The sequence below is a fragment of the Stegostoma tigrinum genome, unplaced genomic scaffold, assembly GCF_030684315.1.
Source record: "Stegostoma tigrinum isolate sSteTig4 unplaced genomic scaffold, sSteTig4.hap1 scaffold_335, whole genome shotgun sequence".
Taxonomy (NCBI): Eukaryota; Metazoa; Chordata; class Chondrichthyes; order Orectolobiformes; family Stegostomatidae; genus Stegostoma; species Stegostoma tigrinum.
The window spans coordinates 9,167-14,984 of NW_026728263.1; positions in this window are offsets into that span (position 1 = coordinate 9,167).

The window sequence follows — 5,818 nt, forward strand, 5'->3', positions numbered from 1 at the left end:
GTGCAGTGATGCCAAGGTGCAGGGATGCCCAGGTGCAGGGATGCCCAGGTGCAGGGATGCCAAGGTGCTGGGATGCCAAAGGTGCAGTGATGCCAAGGTGCAGGGATGCCCAGGTGCTGGGATGCCCAGGTGCAGGGATGCCAAGGTGCTGGGATGCCAAGGTGCAGGGATGCCAAGGTGCAGGGATGCCAAGGTGCAGAGATGCCAAGGTGCAGGGATGCCCAGATGCAGGGATGCCAAGGTGCCGAGATGCCAAGGTGCAGGGATGCCAAAGGTGCAGGGATGCCAAAGGTGCAGGGATGCCAAGGTGCAGGGATGCCGAGGTGCAGTGATGCCCAGGTGCAGTGATGCCCAGGTGCAGGGATGCCGAGGTGCAGGGATGCCAAGGTGCTGGGATGCCAAAGGTGCAGTGATGCCGAGGTGCAGTGATGCCCAGGTGCAGTGATGCCCAGGTGCAGGGATGCCGAGGTGCAGGGATGCCAAGGTGCTGGGATGCCAGAGGTGCAGTGATGCCGAGGTGCAGGGATGCCGAGGTGCAGTGATGCCCAGGTGCAGGAATGCCCAGGTGCAGTGATGCCCAGGTGCAGTGATGCCCAGGTGCAGGGATGCCGAGGTGCAGTGATGCCGAGGTGCAGGGATGCCAAGCTGCAGGGATGCCAATGATGCAGTGATGCCCAGGTGCAGGGATGCCAAGGTGCAGGGATGCCAAGGTGCTGGGATGCCAAAGGTGCAGGGATGCCCAGGTGCAGGGATGCCAAGGTGCTGGGATGCCAAAGGTGCAGGGATGCCCAGGTGCAGGGATGCCAAGGTGCAGGGATGCCCAGGTGCAGGGATGCCAAGGTGCTGGGATGCCAAGCTGCAGGGATGCCCAGGTGCAGTGATGCCAATCTGCAGGGATGCCCAGGTGCAGTGATGCCCAGGTGCAGGGATGCCGAGGTGCAGTGATGCCCAGGTGCAGGGATGCCCAGGTGCAGTGATGCCCAGGTGCAGTGATGCCAAGCTGCAGGGATGCCCAGGTGCAGTGATGCCCAGGTGCAGGGATGCCGAGGTGCAGGGATGCCAAGCTGCAGGGATGCCAAAGGTGCAGTGATGCCAAGGTGCAGGGATGCTGAGGTGCAGAGATACCAAGGTGCAGAGATACAAAGCTGCAGTGATGCCCAGGTGCAGGGATGCCAAGGTGCAGGGATGCCAAGGTGCAGGGATGCCAAGGTGCAGAGATGCCAAGGTGCAGGGATGCCCAGATGCAGGGATGCCAAGGTGCCAAGATGCCGAGATGCCAAGGTGCAGGGATGCCAAGGTGCAGGGATGCCAAAGGTGCAGGGATGCCAAGGTGCAGGGATGCCAAGGTGCAGACATGCCAAGGTGCAGGGATGCCAAGCTGCAGGGATGCCAAGGTGCAGTGATGCCCAGGTGCAGTGATGCCGAGGTGCAGTGATGCCCAGGTGCAGGGATGCCCAGGAGCAGGGATGCCAAGGTGCAGGGATGCCAAGGTGCAGGGATGCCAAGGTGCGGAGATACGAAGGTGCAGGGATGCCAAGCTGCAGGGATGCCAAGCTGCAGGGATGCCGAGGTGCAGTGATGCCCAGGTGCAGTGATGCCCAGGTGCAGGGATGCCAAGGTGCTGGGATGCCAAAGGTGCAGTGATGCCGAGGTGCAGTGATGCCCAGGTGCAGTGATGCCCAGGTGCAGGGATGCCGAGGTGCAGGGATGCCAAGGTGCTGGGATGCCAAAGGTGCATTGATGCCGAGGTGCAGTGATGCCGAGGTGCAGGGATGCCGAGGTGCAGTGATGCCCAGGTGCAGGGATGCCCAGGTGCAGTGATGCCCAGGTGCAGTGATGCCCAGGTGCAGGGATGCCGAGGTGCAGTGATGCCGAGGTGCAGGGATGCCAAGCTGCAGGGATGCCAAAGGTGCAGTGATGCCCAGGTGCAGTGATGCCCAGGTGCAGGGATGCCAAGGTGCAGGGATGCCCAGGTGCAGGGATGCCAAGGTGCTGGGATGCCAAAGGTGCAGGGATGCCCAGGTGCAGGGATGCCGAGGTGCAGGGATGCCAAGGTGCTGGGATGCCAAAGGTGCAGTGATGCCGAGGTGCAGGGATGCCGAGGTGCAGTGATGCCCAGGTGCAGGGATGCCCAGGTGCAGTGATGCCCAGGTGCAGGGATGCCGAGGTGCAGTGATGCCGAGGTGCAGGGATGCCAAGCTGCAGGGATGCCAAAGGTGCAGTGATGCCCAGGTGCAGGGATGCCAAGGTGCAGGGATGCCCAGGTGCAGGGATGCCAAGGTGCTTGGATGCCAAAGGTGCAGGGATGCCCAGGTGCAGGGATGCCAAGGTGCTGGGATGCCAAGGTGCAGGGATGCCCAGGTGCAGGGATGCCAAGGTGCTGGGATGCCAAGCTGCAGGGATGCCCAGGTGCAGTGATGCCAATCTGCAGGGATGCCCAGGTGCAGTGATGCCCAGGTGCAGGGATGCCGAGGTGCAGTGATGCCCAGGTGCAGGGATGCCAAGCTGCAGGGATGCCCAGGTGCAGTGATGCCAAGCTGCAGGGATGCCCAGGTGCAGTGATGCCCAGGTGCAGGGATGCCGAGGTGCAGGGATGCCAAGCTGCAGGGATGCCAAAGGTGCAGTGATGCCAAGGTGCAGGGATGCTGAGGTGCAGAGATACCAAGGTGCAGAGATACAAAGCTGCAGTGATGCCCAGGTGCAGGGATGCCAAGGTGCAGGGATGCCAAGGTGCAGGGATGCCAAGGTGCAGGGATGCCAAGGTGCAGGGATGCCCAGATGCAGGGATGCCAAGGTGCCGAGATGCCAAGGTGCAGGGATGCCAAGGTGCAGGGATGCCAAAGGTGCAGGGATGCCAAGGTGCAGGGATGCCAAGGTGCAGACATGCCAAGGTGCAGGGATGCCAAGCTGCAGGGATGCCAAGGTGCAGTGATGCCCAGGTGCAGTGATGCCGAGGTGCAGTGATGCCCAGGTGCAGGGATGCCAAGGTGCAGGGATGCCAAGCTGCAGGGATGCCAAGGTGCGGAGATACGAAGGTGCAGGGATTCCAAGGTGCTGGGATGCCAAGGTGCAGGGATGCCAAGGTGCTGGGATGCCAAGGTGCAGAGATGCCAAAGTGCAGTGATGCCAAGGTGCAGGGATGCCAAGGTGCTGGGATGCCGAGGTGCTGGGATGCCCAGGTGCAGGGATGCCAAGGTGCAGGGATGCCAAGGTGCAGAGATGCCAAAGTGCAGGGATGCCAAGGTGCAGGGATGCCAAGGTGCAGGGATGCCCAGGTGCAGTGATGCCAAGGTGCAGGGATGCCCAGGTGCAGGGATGCCAAGGTGCAGGGATGCCAAGGTGCTGGGATGCCAAAGGTGCAGTGATGCCAAGGTGCAGGGATGCCCAGGTGCTGGGATGCCCAGGTGCAGGGATGCCAAGGTGCTGGGATGCCAAGGTGCAGGGATGCCAAGGTGCAGGGATGCCAAGGTGCAGAGATGCCAAGGTGCAGGGATGCCCAGATGCAGGGATGCCAAGGTGCCGAGATGCCAAGGTGCAGGGATGCCAAAGGTGCAGGGATGCCAAAGGTGCAGGGATGCCAAGGTGCAGGGATGCCAAAGTGCAGGGATGCCCAGGTGCAGGGATGCCAAGGTGCTGGGATGCCAAAGGTGCAGGGATGCCCAGGTGCAGGGATGCCGAGGTGCAGGGATGCCAAGGTGCTGGGATGCCAAAGGTGCAGTGATGCCAAAGGTGCAGTGATGCCGAGGTGCAGGGATGCCGAGGTGCAGTGATACCCAGGTGCAGGGATGCCCAGGTGCAGTGATGCCCAGGTGCAGGGATGCCGAGGTGCAGTGATGCCGAGGTGCAGGGATGCCAAGCTGCAGGGATGCCAAAGGTGCAGTGATGCCCAGGTGCAGGGATGCCAAGGTGCAGGGATGCCCAGGTGCAGGGATGCCAAGGTGCTTGGATGCCAAAGGTGCAGGGATGCCCAGGTGCAGGGATGCCAAGGTGCTGGGATGCCAAGGTGCAGGGATGCCCAGGTGCAGGGATGCCAAGGTGCTGGGATGCCAAGCTGCAGGGATGCCCAGGTGCAGTGATGCCAATCTGCAGGGATGCCCAGGTGCAGTGATGCCCAGGTGCAGGGATGCCGAGGTGCAGTGATGCCCAGGTGCAGGGATGCCAAGCTGCAGGGATGCCCAGGTGCAGTGATGCCCAGGTGCAGTGATGCCCAGGTGCAGTGATGCCCAGGTGCAGGGATGCCGAGGTGCAGGGATGCCAAGCTGCAGGGATGCCAAAGGTGCAGTGATGCCAAGGTGCAGGGATGCTGAGGTGCAGAGATACCAAGGTGCAGAGATACAAAGCTGCAGTGATGCCCAGGTGCAGGGATGCCAAAGTGCAGGGATGCCAAGGTGCAGGGATGCCAAGGTGCAGGGATGCCCAGATGCAGGGATGCCCAGATGCAGGGATGCCGAGGTGCAGTGATGCCCAGGTGCAGGGATGCCAAGGTGCAGGGATGCCAAGGTGCAGGGATGCCAAAGGTGCAGGGATGCCAAGGTGCAGGGATGCCAAGGTGCAGACATGCCAAGGTGCAGGGATGCCAAGCTGCAGGGATGCCAAGGTGCAGTGATGCCCAGGTGCAGTGATGCCGAGGTGCAGTGATGCCCAGGTGCAGGGATGCCAAGGTGCAGGGATGCCAAGCTGCAGGGATGCCAAGGTGCGGAGATACGAAGGTGCAGGGATTCCAAGGTGCTGGGATGCCAAGGTGCAGGGATGCCAAGGTGCTGGGATGCCAAGGTGCAGAGATGCCAAAGTGCAGTGATGCCAAGGTGCAGGGATGCCAAGGTGCTGGGATGCCAAAGGTGCAGAGATGCCAAAGTGCAGTGATGCCAAAGTGCAGTGATGCCAAGGTGCAGGGATGCCAAGGTGCAGAGATGCCAAAGTGCAGGGATGCCAAGGTGCAGGGATGCCAAGGTGCAGGGATGCCCAGGTGCAGTGATGCCAAGGTGCAGGGATGCCCAGGTGCAGGGATGCCAAGGTGCAGGGATGCCAAGGTGCTGGGATGCCAAAGGTGCAGTGATGCCAAGGTGCAGGGATGCCCAGGTGCTGGGATGCCCAGGTGCAGGGATGCCAAGGTGCTGGGATGCCAAGGTGCAGGGATGCCAAGGTGCAGGGATGCCAAGGTGCAGAGATGCCAAGGTGCAGGGATGCCCAGATGCAGGGATGCCAAGGTGCCGAGATGCCAAGGTGCAGGGATGCCAAAGGTGCAGGGATGCCAAAGGTGCAGGGATGCCAAGGTGCAGGGATGCCGAGGTGCAGTGATGCCCAGGTGCAGTGATGCCCAGGTGCAGGGATGCCGAGGTGCAGGGATGCCAAGGTGCAGGGATGCCAAAGGTGCAGTGATGCCGAGGTGCAGTGATGCCCAGGTGCAGTGATGCCCAGGTGCAGGGATGCCGAGGTGCAGGGATGCCAAGGTGCTGGGATGCCAGAGGTGCAGTGATGCCGAGGTGGAGGGATGCCGAGGTGCAGTGATGCCCAGGTGCAGGAATGCCCAGGTGCAGTGATGCCCAGGTGCAGTGATGCCCAGGTGCAGGGATGCCGAGGTGCAGTGATGCCGAGGTGCAGGGATGCCAAGCTGCAGGGATGCCAAAGATGCAGTGATGCCCAGGTGCAGGGATGCCAAGGTGCAGGGATGCCAAGGTGCTGGGATGCCAAAGGTGCAGGGATGCCCAGGTGCAGGGATGCCAAGGTGCTGGGATGCCAAAGGTGCAGGGATGCCCAGGTGCAGGGATGCCAAGGTGCAGGGATGCCCAGGTGCAGGGATGCCAAGGTGCTGGGATGC